Source organism: Pinus tabuliformis, chromosome 5_1 (assembly GCF_031772625.1).
Source record: "Pinus tabuliformis cultivar Carrire ecotype Pingquan chromosome 5_1, CPIR1, whole genome shotgun sequence".
NCBI lineage: Eukaryota > Viridiplantae > Streptophyta > Pinopsida > Pinales > Pinaceae > Pinus > Pinus tabuliformis.
In genome coordinates, this window is record NC_142305.1 from 221,190,482 (window position 1) to 221,208,231 (window position 17,750).

A 17,750-nucleotide genomic window follows, 5' to 3' on the forward strand; every position below is an offset into this window, starting at 1 on the left:
AGTATTGGCTTTTTCCCACGTGCTAAATGTGTTTGTCCCGGCCATCTGTTGCATTTTGTGGTACAATTTCCTGTTGAATGTGGCCAATTATGCTTTTTCTTTTCTTTTCTTTTGCATCACCCTCAAGGCATTGTTCCAAGCCCGACCCAAGGTGTGGGCAAAGGGGAGCGGATGGCTCACCCTTTGTGGACCCAGTGGAGGAATGTGGACCCAGATGGGAGGAGTGATGAATGGGATTATAATAAGCGGAAGGGGAGTGATATATGTGGATCGAGGAGTGGGACCACACAACCAAAATCAAGGTTTCCCATGTAGTACCATCCCTAAAGCCCAAAGGTTAGTAAAAGAGATCCCACAGGACTAGGGTCCAAGGTTGACATCCAAAAGAGACCTAGGGGACAAGAGCACAGACCTAGTCCACTCTTTCCACCAAATCCCCCCATCAATCCATGCCCAAGAATTTCCATGATAAGTAAACTAAAATACTCAATCACCAAATGACAAGGCATAACTTCAGGTTTGGGAGGCCCGCCTTCAAACATACGATCATGACAAAGCGGTGAGGGACCACATGGTTGGCTCAGGTGTCGAAGAAATGGCACAATGAGCTAGATGGTGGTTGCAAGGGGTTGTTGGCTGTCGGTTGAGGACCACCTACTAGAAAAAAATTCTCCTAGGGATATCACCCACAAAATGGTGGGTAACAGTATCAAAGTTGGATCTCCTGCCAGCCCGTAGGGTTATGAGAAAATGTGGCAGCGAGCATTAATTTCCCCCTTGGGGAAGGAGAATGCCAAGTTTTCACAAAAATTCGAAGATCGTGTCAAGGAAAGTATTGAAAGGGGAAAACAAATTGAAGCATGGATAAAGGCACACCCAAATGGTTGGTCATGGCTATACAAGAAGCAGACAAGTGCCCACGAAAATCTGGTAGAAGAGGAGAAGAAGCATGATGATGATATTCAAACATTTGCTTCAAATCATTTAATAGTTACAAACGTTGAATATGGAGAAGATACAGGACAACAAGTGTGGACTAGTCAATCTCACCACATAAGTTGTGACTTAATGGAGAAGAAGCATGATGATAATGTTGAAATATCTGCTTCGGATCAATTAGCATTTATAAACCTTGAATATGCAAAAGATACAGAGCAACAAGAGTAGAATAGCCAAGGTGAGAGTGAAGGTGTGAATCAATTTCACTACACAAGTTGTGATTCAGTGGAAAAGACTCATGATTGTGAATATCCCAGGACCAAACTCTATGAGCAAGATAGTTACAGGAGGGAGCAATTGGCAAACCAAGGAAGGGATTTTTTAAATAAATGTCCAAAGTGTTGAAAGTGTAACTAGGTTTGGTCTTCGTAATTATGATTTTGTAAAAACTCAAAAAGAATATATTTGAGTCAAAAGAAAAATTATTTTATCATGTCTCGTTTGGACATTTAAAAGAAAAGAAAATTGAATTTTTATAAGTATATTTTTTGTGTCCAAGTAGACCACGTTGGCCCTCCAAAAGACAAGTCGGCTTGCCCAAGAGACATGCCTCTTCACATGAACAAACAACTATAAATAGGGCCAATTCGTCTCCAACAATTACCCACTTCGATGATCTGATCTGGGGTAGAAAAACAGGATTCCTGAGACAGTACTGAGAAGTTTCTGATGCTAACTTATGAGCAGCTTGAACTGTCATATCTGAGCATATATAAGATATTTCTGGAACAGATCAAAGAAGTCTCTTGGAGTAGCAAAGAGTCTTTGTGGTTTATATTTATTCTAGAAGGACGAAGTTAGTGTCTTCTTTCCTATGCATGAGCCAAACTCTGTGGCACATAATTCTATGGTGCAATCCTATAAGAGATCCGAACCTACAAGAAGGTCAAACCTATAGATAACGCTTGTGACAAAGATCTGAACCTGTGATGACACCTGTGACAGAGATCTAAACCTATGGTTGACATATGTGATAGAGGGACGTATATTTTTGAGGTACATCTTCTACGTTCAAGGAGGGTTGACTTTGTTGTCCTCTAGGATGAATCTAGGTCAGTTAGTCATGCCAGAGCATCTAAAATGTTTTGTTGGTTTTTAATTTTATGGATGACCAATGATATGAATTATTGAAAACAGGTGCTTAAGCCTTAATAGTTACTAGGCTAGATGAAAGGGTTATTATTTGTCTAGCTATATTTAAATTGATTTAAAGTGAATGAATAGCAAAATATTGATGAAGTATAACTTGCTAAATATTCAGAAAAAATATTTGATTGGTTATAAGCAAAGAATACAGGCAAACAACGTTTCCTGTAGAACAAAATATATTTAAACGAATGCAGATTTATGTGACAATTAATTGATATAGGGGAGTTTATAATAACAGATAGTCTTATAAGTTATAAGCTAGTCCCTAGTTATTGTCGATAACTCCATAGGGGATTTAAGACTGACTGATATTCAGTATCATCTTACCCAAATCTCTGCATAAAGACTTAAATATATGAAGCAATACATAATGAAATAAGCACATATGAAAACTTACAAGAAGATAGAACTATAGAAGGCAAATTCAGATTTCTTTCATTAACTTGGCAAATCTCTAGGTCAGTTACAATTCTGTTCTCAAAGCTCATCCAAGGGTTCAACCCTTAATAACTCGAAGGAGGAGTTATTTATACAAAAAGTTCTACTAGATATTTTCAAAACAAAATTACAAAAATAGTACAAAATTGTAGGAATTTCAAAACTGCTAAGTGTTGGCACTATCCTTTAGGAATTTGTTGATGATGTGGTCCCCAAAAAGTGTTGCCCAGTTTTCCTTCAGTTGTTGATGAAAGTTACTCAATAACTTCACACAAGTGATCCCATCAATCTTCACTTGGTATGGCAAGATTTACCAATTTTCTGTAAACTTCATCAACCTCGGTGTATTTCTCAAAAGTGGGCTTATTTACAAAAGATGTTTAATTTCATGCTTAATAGTCAAATCAAAATCTAAAGCTTCTAATGCTTGTTTCCCTGTAATATGCCCCTTTATAATCTACTCCAACTCAGCGCTGGTTTTTGAGTTAAGAACTCTGATCATGTTTGTAGCTTCACTTGGTTTATCTTTAAGAAGCTACTTCACTTCATCAATGGCTACCTGACATCAATTTATGAGTTCCTCCTGCTCGAAAATGATCTGAATGGAGGGCCATACTTCAGTTATTGCCTGACTAATATCTGCCCATATGCTTTCCTTAGCTTGGGCCAAGGTCTGAGCCATCAATGACTGACTCTGCAACTCTTCAATTCTTCTGTTCAATCTGTGTGTTTTCTACATTTCCTCAACATACAAACTATCATTCTTTATTTTCTGAGCTTCCAGATTCTGGAATTTCTTATGAAGCCTTTCATTCTCTTGCTTCTGGTGAGTGAGCTCCTGTGAGAGTTTGTTCAAATCCTCTGTTGTCGATGTAGATTCCCCTGTAGCTAATGTAGATTCCCCTGTTGTTCTGGAAACTATAATAGGAATAGTTGTGATGGGAGATATAGCTAATTGAGTAAATTGCTCTTTTTCCTTAAGCAATTTCTCAATCTGCTCCTCCATAGTTTTTATCTGTACATTTTGCTCAATTATCAGTTTGAGCATTTCTTCCTTGTGTTGTTCACTTTCTGCTATCTCCTTGGTCTAGGGGTCCTCTGTAGAAGGCAGTTTCAACTGTTTTCTCAATGCTGCAATATTTGTGTTCTTCCTCCTGATAATATCTTCAGCAGCTTTGACATCAGTAGGGTCATATCCAATTTTAATTACTAAGTCCTCCAATGACTTAACCCTATTATCTTTAGCTAAAGATGATATTTTCTCAATCTTCAATTGTGACTGCACATTTGATAGAGCAGTTTTAAGTTTTGACAATGCCATAGTAGTATTAGTCATGGTTGAGAAAAGCATCTCACAATACTGCCTATGCATGTCCATTTGATCAATTGGATGTATTTGATTAGCATCAAAAGTAATACAATTTTCTTGTAATCAGAAGAACCTTTGGGAAAGTGTACTTGAGCCTGCAGAAAAGCCATTTGCATTCTTCCCTTCTCGCCATCAAATGTTGTCAACACCCTATGCTGTGAAGTGGAAGTCTGCCTCCAAAACTGTGCATAAACATTAGCTTTTAAAGCTTCATTCTTCTTCTTGATTTCAAGGAAGTTAGTGAAGACATTTGACTCCTCTGTTTCACTTGCTCCTACAGATTAAGTAATTTCTAGCAAATTACAGGTTCTTCTATCGCTATGGAAACCTATGAATCATCCAAATTAATGATGATAGGCTCCTTCTGACCCTGAGTAGTAGTAGTAGTAGTAGTAGTGCCCTTTGATTCAGTCCTTGATTTCTTCTGATAGTGGATGAATTCCTTTTCTCCAATTGTTGATGATGATGATCCTTCCCTAGGCCTCTTGTCATGCTTAGTTTGAGAAGTAGGAATCTGAAGAGTAGGAGGTAAAACCTGTTCTTCTGCTTCTTGAAGAGTATTCTCTTCCCATTGTTCCTGATTTCTGAACTTCTCAATCTCTGGCCTAGGTGTATGATTATAAGGAGTGGTTTTGAGTTCCACCCTTAAGTCTGAAATAATGTTGAATGGATCATAAGACCAAGTGAAGCTGGGTTGGAAACCCATCTGTTTTAATATAGCATCTGCCTCTAAACCAGCTGATCTGGTGTTACAAATGAATGATCCAACCTGTGCCTTTATCTTGAACTGTGATCTCCTCTTCCCTGAGATGAAATGAAGCTCATCCATATTCATCATTTGCCTAATATATTCCAGAGAGAAAATTCTCATTGGAACATATTTTGGCAACTTATATGGAGCCAATTCGCAACCATATACTCTGATCTCTGTGTAGTTCTAGTAAAGATACCAGTCTCCTGTTCTGACTTGATCATTGAGGTGCAGGATCCTTTTGATTTCTGTACTGATCCTGGGTTCACTCTGACTGTTGAGAAGCTATGCAACTGGGTGAATGAAACAGTCTATGAAGTCTGAAAATCTAAACTCATTTGAGTTCTTTCTAATTAATGAGGTCCATTGAGTCACTGCTTGATTCTCTTGCTGATCATCTTGCTTGTGCAAAACAATAGGCAACCTGTCTCCCTGCTGAAAAATAAACATATGAAATAGGACAGAGGAGTATTTAAACACTCCTTCAGTAGTGATGTTCATCAATTGCTCATGCATAGCTTCAGCCAAAAATTGACTGTAGTTATACATGAAGGCAGGCTTGTTTTCTTTAGAAAAGATGGACAGATAGCCTAGGATAGCTTCATCTACCCATTGGTCTGATTGGTAGCCTAACAAGCAAGAAATAAGGGAAATTATATGTTTGGCTCTTTCAAGGAACATAGATGTTGGGTAAGGAGGATTCTTCTTGGGGAGCTCAGCATCTTCAGGGAGAAAAATCTCAAAGATTTGAGCTCTCTGAGGGAAGGTCAATTTGTGATATAGGTCAATTAAGGCTGCAATGGAGAAAAAGCTAAGGGAGTCACTCTCGGGTATCAGAAGCATTTTGTTTATGGTTTCTGCAGTGATAGTTATCAGAATGTCTCCATTCTGAGCTACCACTGTTCTCTGTAAAGGATTATACTTGGATTGGCACCAGATAACTAAATCAGGAAAGGAATAAGTCTGAGGAAACATATACAGAGGTAGATTAGATTCCCACAGGTTTATTTCATCCTCAAAATCAAAATATGTCTGCTTCAGCCAGTTGTGCAATTTAAATATGTCGAATTCACATTCAGTATCTGCAATTTTAAAGTATTGATTGGCTAATGGGATATGGTCCAAGTCCTAGGCATCAGAGGCCTTTGGGGTTTCAAGTGTTGCAGAGGAGCTGGCAAAAGGCTTGCCCTTTTCCTTTGGAGCCATGGCACAACAGAAATGTAATGGTGAAGGGCAGAAAAGTTGCAGAGATATGCTAAGAGGAAGCTTACAGTTGCAGACTCGGTTCAGCAGAGAATTTGTAAATAGAAATAGTGAATTGAACAAAGAAAGAAAACAATGCAAGAGCAGTAGAAGAAAGGCAGATGTAACGGGGCAAAAGACTATTTAACAGCGATTTAAGACTACCGTTATAGTAGAGGCCATTTTTGATCGGCTAATTAGGAAATTAATGCATCAACAGGAGGCAAGATCAGCAACGGAAGGGAATTAATCACGGCAACGGATAGGTGATAACTGGTGAGGGACATGGCGTGGAATGATTGGAAGCGGATGGCGTGGGAGGAGTGACAGTTGGCGCGATATCGGGAAGCGCGGGAAGTGTGGTGGCGGATTTCGGAGGGGGGGTAGCGGTAAGCAGTATGGAGCGAGGGGGGTGTGAAGCGCTGAGGAGGCGCGACGTATGCAAGGGGTCCGCGCGAGCAAAACCATTTTTCACACCCCCCCTTGTCATTATCTCGTTTCGTGGCGAGGGGGTGCGAAGAGGCTTCCCCGCTGTTGATCTGGGCAGGCAGGTGAATGACCGTCGATTCTTGCCCGAACTTTATCACTTTCCGACAAAACAATTTTGTCATATTTGACCTTTGACAAAAGCATATAAACATGTTTATTTACAAAGAATTAATCACCTTTTAAACAAGGTAATTAAACACTAATTAAAAAGTAATCTATTTTGGGCGTGTTTAGACTAGCAACCCCTATTTAATTATTTCACTAACTTAAGCCTAATCTAATATAACTTAGGCCAATTTTTAAGCATATTAGGCCTTTATTTACCCTAATCTATCCTAAATTCTAATGTTCAACCAAGATTAAATTGTTTGGTTGAACTTATTCTCTAATCTAGAACAAAAATTTAAATGATCTGATCAAGATTAAACAGTTTGATTCAGATCAGAAGAAAAGGTTGTGGCATAAAAACAAGCTGCACACAGACCTTTATTTATTACAAATGGAATTTATTCATGAAGTGGCATTTAAACAAGCACACTTATACAAATATTTTGATTTTCTTTTGATGGGGTTCTATTTCAACTTCTTCTTCTTTTTTAATATTTTTTCATACCCTCTTTTATAAATAAAAACTAACTTATCAAAAATAAAGCATGTTACAACAAACTCTGTTATATATCTAACCTGAAAATATATGATAATAGAAATAAACCCAAGAATAACAAGATAGAAATGCTTCTTTATTGATTCAAAACCCTTAACGTAGGGCAACACCATACATTCACTCAAGGAAGAAGAACACTCCACAAACCATATGCTTGTTCATACAATATTCCTTAACACCTCTCAATGTGGAGTCTCTAGCCTCTATATAGGCCTCATACAGACAATACCATGGGTCATTACCTTGGTTCCCTCAATACCATCTATCTAATACCATGGGCCCATTACATTATTACTAACTACTTGTGGTTCCTTACATGATACGGGTTAACCACCTTATTTATTACTATCGCCCATTCCATTATTACATTATTCCCTTGGGTACCTCATTTTGTACCCCATATTATCCCCCCTAGGTATATAACATTCCACCCCCCTTAACATGTTTCGTCCCCGAAACATCGGAAAAACACAAATAATAAGATCTACTCAAAAGAGCAGTCCACTGGTACCATGCACGTGCATCTAGCCATCCAAGAGAAAGGTGAACCCTCAATCTCGCTGGTGCCTCACTCACTTGAGATGGAAGTTGACCGTGGCAGCTCTTCTGGGTTGATGTTTAGTAGGTGGATCTTCGGTCCTCTCTATCTGTCATGCAGGGGTTGTTATCCTTGTGGCTAATTGGTTGCCATCTTGTTGTTTGTTTTCTTGCGGGGTGATGTGGGTGATGATATGTTGAAGTTTTAACCCATGGTGTCTTTTTCTTTAATTCACCCTGTTGTGGTGCCTGCTGTGGTGTCTTATCTTCCAATATTACTTCAACCACTGAGCCCTCATCTGACGTATCAGTACCTGTAACCTTTCTGCTTCCACCTCTGTTTGTGTTTGATTATCAATCATCAAAGGCTCATCATCTGATGTGTAAATGTCATTAGAGCTTTGTGCTTCTGCCTCTATAGTCTCTGCTTGGGTCTTAATGGAAATATCCTGCAATGTAATTTTCTTCCTTTTATACCAGAGCTTCAAGAATTTCTTCTGCACATTAATATTGACAGTACCCACAGATTCCATCCAAGGATATCCCAAAACAACATCCATGTTATCCATATCTGATGTATAAAAGTCACAATGCAACACATACTTATCCATAGAAAGCTTCAAATCTTTATAAACTTGAACATCCTCATTATCAACCTGTATGTTTTCAATGTAATTTGCTGGAACTTGCAATTTTTTTGCCAAATTAACATTGATAAAATTATGCTTGCAACTAGGATTTATAAATACAACGATCTTGTCCTTCTGAATCAATCCATGAACCTGCAATAAGGAGACACCCGTAGAAAATAACCCCTTACGTGTCTCATTCTCCTCTTTTCTAGCCCGAGACCATTTGTCTAAAAGGACTCTTTCAAATTCTGCATCTGAAAGTTTGGACAACTACTTGTCGTCAAGCAAGAAATACCATTTGTAAGCCTCATCTTTGAAATTAAGCCACACTGAATCCTTCCAATTTTTTTGCCCATACTGACTTAGTTTGTTGTATTCTTCAATAGTAGGATCATTATCTTTTCCTGTAAAACATAGTACCGCCATGAAGAGGGTTTTGAAAAAAATTCACTTACTTGGCGAAAATTTGAAATAGCCACAATTCCGTCAATATTGCTCAGAATCCCTATTATGACCTGTTTTCGGAAATGGAACAACCATTCTGCATCTTCCCATGTGGTAGAAATCCCGATCTAGGCACTGGAATTGCCGTTCCACACTGCAACTGTCCCGCCGTCACAACAAATTGCTAAAAAATCGCTAATTTTAAATTAGCGATATCTCCCTCATCTGGGCTTCGATTCGACTATTTTTTTTTTGAAATCGGGTATTTTTTCACAAAGACTTCAGATCTGCAATTAGATTCTGCAAATCTTGCACTAGGACGTCCAGATTTGCACCGCAAACTTGCTGCCCCAAAAAATTGTCTGTAACACCACTGATTTTTAGATCAACGATATCGGCCGATTTTTTTTTGAAATCGAGTATTTTTTCACAAAGAATCCAGATCTGCAATTAGATTTTGCAAATTTTTCCCCAAAACGAACAGATCTGATCTGCAAACTCGCCGCCCTAGAAAAATCTTGCAAAAAAATAAATATATAAATAAATAAATAAATAATAAAGAAAAATATCTCCACTTTTGCCCAAGAAAGTGCTCTGATACCACTTGTTATAGATCTAACCTGAAAATATATGATAATAGAAATAAACCCAAGAATAACAAGATAGAAATGCTTCTTTATTGATTCAAAACCCTTAAGGTAGGGCAACACCATATATTCACTCCTTAAGGAAGGAGAACACTCCACAAGCCATATGCTTGTTCATACAATATTCCTTGACACCTCTCAATGTGGAGTCTCTAGCCTCTATATAGACCTCATACATACAATACCATGGGTCATTACCATGGTTCCCTCAATACCATCTATCTAATACCATGGGCCCATTACATTATTACTAACTACTTGTGGTTCCTTACATGATACGGGTTAACCACCTTATTTATTACTATGGCCCATTCCATTATTACATTATTCCCTTGGGTACCTCCCTTTGTACCCCATATTATCCCCCTAGGTATATAACAGACTCAGCACTTGGAAATTGGTCTACTAGTCAATTTGTCTATGACTTGGATTTCTCTCTTTGACAAAGATTCTATAAGGAAAGGATTGATGGGTTTTCCCTTTGTGGATTTTGCCCTGGTCTCTAGCCTAACTTCTGGTGTCCATTGTTTTTTTTATGTACTTCGATCTTTACTTTCTTGCATAATTAAACGTATAATTGCTTGATGACATAATTGAATGAAGAGAATGCTTAAAGTGAACATATATATCAGTCACAAGTAATTATCATGATTAGAAATTCTAGATTGCACTCGAATTTCAACACAAAGGGCCACATTGATGTAAAGAATAGTGTGAGATACGAAAGAGGGAATGCACTGCACAAAATCGAAGGAAAATATTCAAATGAGGAAGAAGAAAAGACTAACACCATTAAGCACGAAGAAGAAGATACTAAATGCAACAACCAGCGTGAAGTTGAGTGTGAAGGGATTCAGAAGGGTGAGAGCATTGTGATTCTTAAGACCAGTCACAACACTAGTGTGAAAGTTTCAATCCCTAGGAATCTTCCACATACTCATAACCTTTCCAAGAGCTCTAATCCAAGGTGCTACCAGGAGTCTCAAAGGTATTTGTCACCTAAAGAGGCCTCTCTTGAAGAAGAAAGCTTCTCAACATATTGTAGTCTATTGAGTTGTACAACAACCTTCAGCACTGAGCTTTAAAACATCCATTATTTTTTCAAAGGAGTTTGAGCTACAAAATACAGGAAAAGCGACAAAGGTGAATCAAAATGACTTACCTTTTCTAGACATGTGTGCGATGAAGTACCAAGAAAGAAATTATGGCCTCTATATGTTTTGTTGTCAAGTTCCATTCACAACTCTTTAGAGGATTCCTCAATTTATCAGTTGACTAGTGTATGCTTACCGAGAACATCGACTCAACCGGGATGCAATGAGCAATCTGTAGTTAGTTTTATTTTACTTGAGATTGAGAAACTTTCAGTTGATGTAGATGCTCATAGTCTTACAAGATTAATTGTTAAATGTGCGAACCATAAATTGTAAGTTGTGTGAAGGCCTCGTTGCAAAGGACAAGTTATGTGGGGCAAAGAAGCCTTGGGTTCACTATGTAGTTTTTCGTGGAAGTCCCCAAACTTGAAATTGGAGGAGAGAGTTGATATGGTTTATGTGGTAGATTTACACTCTAGCAACTTTGAGCGTGGTGTTGGATGATGGGAAGTGCATAATTTTGAGGACACCTAGTAACATAAACAATTTAAACTCAGTGACATGGTTGCAAGTTATAATATCAGCCAAGGAGATGGGACCAAGAGAGAGGTCTCGATATAGTTCTTATTCTTATAACGATATCCCTTCCTCCTCACCGTTGCACATCATTTGTTTGAAGGCTAGAAATGTCAACTTTAATTACACATATTATAATAATAGGTTGCAGAAGACAGGACCCATAGAAGATTTGTCCTGCCCATTTTGTTTGGTGTGTTGTGCCAACTTCAAGGGTTTATAGTTGCATTTAAATTCTTCACATGATCTATTCAATTGGGTTACTGGCGACTATCAAGCAAATAAATGTGTCTCATAAGAATGAAATTTGGAGATATGGAGGAAAAGCTTGCTTACTTTTTCCGATCAAGGTCTTATCCACTTAAGAAATGGCACATGGGGACGTCCAATGCAATTTCAATACATCACAAAACTAGGAAGCATTCACCCAATTCAAAAATGTTGGGCGTTTCCCAAATGACTTTGTCAAAGAAAACTGCAATGACTACCCTTGAGACCTGTTGACTACTCGGTGTCAAGTACCCCTTAAGCAGAGTTCACTGCAGAGCAATCAAAAAAAAATTCATATTTCATCATCATGATGCAGCTTATGGTCATCATAATGTAATCCAAATTCTGCAGCCTGGTGGGCCATTATGTAAAAATGATTCTAGTATGTTTATAAAGCCATGTAAAACATCTAGGTTAGCCTTTGATTTTTACCAAAGATTTTCACTCTAGGGATTTTTTTTCCTCCGCCAATTATTTGTGTTTTTAAACATTTATAATTGGTAGAGTTTTTCTCCCGAGCATGCCCCAAAGCTAGAGTGGGGCTCGATGGTGAGGTCTTAGGTGAGTCCTAGTGTATAGAGTCTATGTAAATTTTCATACTAGATCATTTGTAAAGTATCGCACAATTTGGATGAGTCTAAAAGTCATATTTTTATTGTCAAAATTCCCCTTCTGAAATGGGATTTTCATGTAAAATTTTATGTAAAGATGTAAAAAGTGTTGTCTATAGAGGTTCTAAGGGGTGTAAGTACTCAAAATTATACCTCAACTCCTAAACTTTCTATTTAAACACACTTTGAGGGTGGAAAAATATGTCTAAACCCCTCTAGAGTCGTTATTTTTTATTTTCTAGCAAAATATGGCAAAATAATTAGTCAAAAAATTAAAAAGAGAGAATAAAATTTTCTCCAAGTGAAAAAATAATTAAAAAGGAAATGTGCACTTTCCAAAAAAGGGATCAAATTGAAAGTTGATAAAAGTCTCAATTCCAAGGTAGAAAAGTCCCAAATTTGTTGGGTTGGAAGGAAAATAATTTCTCAAGGGAAATTGAACTTTTTGGTCCAAGTGGTTATTTTGAATGAGGGAATTTCAAGAAATCTATTTTTGAAGATATTCCAGTGGACCAATACCACTCCAAGGTCAAAGATTGGTCCATCCAACTCATCAATCAAGGAAGTCGAATTTTTCTATGGATTTGTTCAGCAATAATCAAGGGTTAGAATTATTTTGAGGAAGATCAACCCATGGATCAAGTCAACTAGCCATTTTTTCCACTTGGAGGCTCTCACACTCTCATTTTTCTATATAAGGAAGCTCTAAGCTCCTCATTTGTATCATGAAAAATCTTGAGCTCGTGGCTAAGTGAAGCTCTACTACTTTTGTAATATTTTTTTTTTAGCAATAAAATAGTATTTGGGGCAAAGCTATGGCGTTATTCTTCATTTATCTGGTAATATCTTTTCGATCTATTGTGCTTTATGTTCTACTAATGTTCTAACATTGTTATTTCCATTAGCTCTTGAAAATTCATTGGTGTACAGTTATCTTGCATCATTGTTTAGATCTGGAGAAACACTTTAGGACCAGCAGATTTATCGGTTTTCAGTTAAACCCTTAGACTCCTCTTCCACTGTGCAATCAAAATCTCGATGGATCTAACAAATACTTCTCAAGTGTGTAGAAAATAATATTCTTGATCAGATCTTGGATACTTGGGGGCATTATCGGTTGAATTAGCCAACTATTCAAATTTCAAGACATAGAAGTTAAGGAACCCATAGTGGGTCATCTAAAGACTTATCATTTGAAATAAGAAAAGGGGTTTTCTTGCCATCTGCTCTAGATCAAATTTTATCTATCTTTAAAATCTTCCAAATTATTTTTAGAGCATTAAATGAATATATTTGTTACTGATAAGCTTGTTCTTGTGAATTTGATAATATATCTTGTATATATTTTCCTCTAACTCTTGTATATATTTGTCCATCTTGTATATATCGATTAGGGTTTTTCTTTTGTTCTCTTGCAGATCTGAAGAGAGGGACAAGGGTTTTATTTTTGATTTGTTTGCAGGTGGATTAGCCCAACGAATCAAAGAGAAATGAATTTTTTTTGGAGACTATACCCTCATCTAGCTTAGCGGCTAGGGTTTCAGCACAAAGAACATCTTTTGGAGGGTCATCAGCTTCTTAGCCCCCTCTCTTCAGGGCTGCAAACCTGTAGGCCATCTCTAGGCCTTTCAAAAGGGAAAATTCAATTTTTTTTGTGGCTTGGATCTCACCGAAAAAAAAAATTAGGGAAGCCACAAGGGTTTGGGACCCTTCCTCACACCAAAATCGATTTTATTTGCAAGGGTTTCCACTTATAATTTTTGTAAATAATTTTTTTATTGTTTCTCAAATTTTTTCTTTGCAAATCTGACTTGGGTTCCAAGTTTGCAGATCAGATACACATATTTTTGGGCTCAAATTTTTATTTATATTTATTTCGGTTAGTCGCTAACTTCTTAGCTCATTTTTGGCCTAGCCACAAGGCCTTTAGTGTTGAAAATAGTAGCGAGAAAGTGATTCCATGATTTGTGCCTTAATTCAAGGAGTGAAATTCAAATTTCTTCTTTGTCATACTCGATTTCCTAAAAATTATGAGATTCCCTATAAATTAAGACGAATTCCTATAATTTAGGAATCAGTCCCTAAAAATTAGGACGAGTTAGGATGTATTTAACTGATGTGTTGAAATTGAAGGTGAAGTTCTTCCTTTTCTAGTGTGAATTGATTGAGTAAAAACACAAGTGATTGCGTTTCAAGTGGTTGACTTGAAATAGGACAAGTTGCGTGAGCAGTTAACTCATGCTAACTCAATCAATCACAAAATCATTCCTTAATTAGAAATTCACTAATTTTAGCCTTCTGAATTGCTTTAAAAGGAAGAACGAAGGCACATATTTGATCATTGTCTTTTGTGCAAGAGTTGGTGAGACAAGACAATAGAGCTCACAGGTTTGTGAGAAGGTTGCACAAGTTTATGTGTGGAGCTTGTGAGAGAAAGAGTGTGCAAGAGAAGCTTGTGCACAAGTTGGTAGAAGGCAGTTTTCCCTTTGCTCGTGCGCTAGAATTTAGGAGCTAAAGGATCAGCTCTTGCGCAAGGAATTAAGGACTTGGTTCCTTGGGTTTGCGCTAGGAATTCGGAGCAGAGGAGGAGCAAGGGAAGAGGGCAGCGTGATCAGCATTCTTGCAAGGGTTTCATGCTTAGGATAAGCAGGGAGAAGGGTGTATTCTCCACGTGAAACAGTTGTATTTGTAAGAGATCTATTGCTCACTTTCTATCAATAAACAAGCAGAGGGCTTTCCCAGTTGGGTTCCCTAGAAAAATATTGTGTTTTGCCACTGTGTGACTGTGATTTACTTCTGTTCTATTCCACTGCTTACTGGAGAATTTTTGTGTTTGTATGAAAGAAATTATATTTCAGATTGTTCATATTAGCATATCAGAATTTCATGGAATTACTATGCGGTATCGGAGCAGTGAACAGAATCGACAAGCACACAGATTTCAGATTTGAAGCAGCGTAAGAACAGTAAGTGTATAGACTGTTAATGGCTGATTTGCAAGCCCTAGATCAGTCAAAGTGTTGATTGTGTGTGGGCAGTTTTGGAGGCCCTGAGGAGAGTGACAATAGGGCTGATGTGTCACAGTGACAGGACATATTTTTGTGCCCTAGGATCAGCATTCTGAAGCAAATAGAAGGTGGACAAGTGGGCGAATCTGGAAGGCCTTATGACAGTGATCTTGGAGCAGCTAAGAGATTGTGTGAAGGCAGCAGAAAACTGCTCACAAATGCAGTTGTGAACATTGTTTCTCATGGGCGAGTATGCAGTGGGTATATGTACTTATCTGCTGTGAGAAACCAGCCTTGTTGAAGTCCTCATGTACAGTGATCACTGAACAACTAATGAGTTGTTAGGAGGCAGAGTTGTGGAGCCCTAGTTCACCGGGTTGCAGATGGCCAAACCACTGATAAAAGGGCAGATCCAAAAGACACAATGAGAATACATCTTAGTGGAGCTAGAGGCTTGCTAGTGGGTGGATCAGTGAACCAAAGTTCAGTGACACAGAAGAAGTTGTGATCATTGATAGTGGCAGATTGTGGACTCACAGAGCATGGTGGGAAAGAATAGGTCTTCAAAGCAGGTTCCGCATTAGAAACAAGGGAAGTCTTCTAGTTCAGAGCAGCAGTTGCAGCAAAGGAGAACTTGGTACTGTTGGAGATAGACCCAGGTGGACGAGGTTCTTCCAGGATCACCTTCCTCACTAAGAGGGAGTGTTAAAAATAGTAGCGAGAAAGTGATTCCTTGATTTGTCCCTTAATTCAAGGAGTCAAATTCGAGTTTCTTCTCTGTCATACTCGATTTTCTAAAAATTAGGAGACTCCCTATAAATTAGGACGAGTTCCTATAATTTAGGAATCAGTCCCTAAAAATTAGGACAAGTTAGGATGCAGTTAACTGATGTGTTGAAATTGAAGATCGAGTTCTTGATTTTCTAGTGTGAGTTGATTGAGGAAAAACACAAGTGATTGAGTTTCAAGTGGTTGACTTGAAATAGGACGAGTTGCATGAGCAGTTAACTCATGCTAACTCAATCAATCACAAAATCATTCCTTAATTAGAAATTCACTAATTTTAGCCATCCAAATTGCTATAAAGAAGGAACGAAGGCACAATTGTATTCATTCTTGTATGCACCAGTTTTGTGTGTAAGCTTGTAAGTGAGCGTGACAAGAAGAAGGCTTGTGCGAGTTGGTAGAAGGCAGTTTTCCCTTGGCTCATGCGCTAGAATTTAGGAGCTAAAGGATCAGCTCTTGCACAAGGAATTAGGGACTTGGTTCCTTGTGTTTGCGCCAGGAATTTGGAGCAGAGGAGGGGCAAGGGAAGAAGGCAGCGTGATCAGCATTCTTGCAAGGGTTTCATGCTTAGGATAAGCAGAGAGAAGGGTGTATTCTCCAAGTGAAACAGTTGTATTTGTAAGAGATCTATTGCTCAGTTTCTATCAATAAACAAGCAGAGGGTTTTCCCAGTTAAATTCTCTAGAAAAATATCGTGTTTTGCTACTGTGTGACTGTGATTTACTTCTATTCTATTCCGCTGCAAATTTAGTAGAGGAATTCTATGTTTGTATGAAAAGAAAATATATTTCAGATTGTTCATATTAGCAGGTCATAATTTCATGGAATTTCTACATTTAGGGCCTTATTTTGCTTCAAATATTTTGTGACTAACCCTTGGTTGTTTGCAGAGAAACCGTTTGCATTTTTTAAGGATTTATCCATCGATTTTTTGGCTAGGAGCTAGCCTTTTGGGTCTGATCCATAGAGACCATTTTTGGAGACTAATCGCAGGCCTTAGGAGGCCTCTTTCTCCTAGCCGAGGGCTTGAAGAAAGGTTGGTGTTATGTAAAAATTAGTTAGATTAGGTTTATTATTTAATTTTCAGTTAAATTAGACGAAAGGGCACGATCATAAGATCATGCCCTTTCCCCAAAGGGTGTCCATAGCGGTATATAAGCCAGGAACCCCATTTGTAATCATCATCCTCTGTAATTTATCTTTTAATAAAACATTTTTACAAATATTACTGCTTTTCAAGAATTTTCCGCATTATCTGGTATCAAAGCCTGTTTGGTTCTCTGGCAAGACGCTGCACAGAAGAGTATCATCCCTCGCCGTCCTCCGTTTTCCCTCCACGCTGCTATCTCTGTCGCCATCCTTCCTGTAGTCTTTGCACAGCCCGCACACCACTTCCGTTGCCTACCGCCTGTTCTAAACCCCCGATTTCATGGTTTCCATCGAAATTGTGTTGTGCGTATTTATCCTGGAGTGACACGCTGAGTCAACGGGAAGGCTGCGTCATACCGGCTGTCCGACTGCGTGGGCTCTGCGGGAAACGGTTCAAAAAAAAATCCCATCAATTGTCTGCGTTGAACCAACGAATTCCGGCATTTTTTTTATATCTGCGGTGAGTCGTACACTGAAAGTCCATCTGTGGTGATACGTTGTAAGCTCACGTTTTATTATCCGCGGCATCTCTATCCAACGAGAAGGGTTGAAGAGTCAATTCGGTTGGGACATGATTGTCGATTCATTCGATTACTTTAAAAAAAAGTATTACGATTTCACATTATATGTAATTAATTTAATTATATAGAATTAAAATTATATAATAATTAAAAAAAATTATTACATATATGTGAATAATATTAATTAATTAAAGTAATATTTTAATTAATTAATTAAAAAAAAAATATTATTATTAATTTAATAATATTTTTTGATTAGTAAAAAAAATATATATTTACGTTGGCAAATAAATACACACCCCCGCAAACCCGATCGATGTCGACAATGACAATGGCAGATTTTCAAAAAAAATAGTTGGATTCGGAGCATAAGA

General features: G+C 37.9%; 1 protein-coding gene and 1 pseudogene across 2 annotated transcripts in view; one reads left to right on the forward strand and one right to left on the reverse strand.

Annotated features, from left to right (window-relative positions):
- LOC149164201 (uncharacterized) overlaps positions 1-17,750 on the reverse strand; it is a 103,550-nt gene that overhangs the window by 46,271 nt on the left and 39,529 nt on the right. The window lies entirely within an intron of this gene.
- LOC149164202 (polycomb group protein EMBRYONIC FLOWER 2-like) lies at positions 10,009-11,535 on the forward strand (annotated as a pseudogene).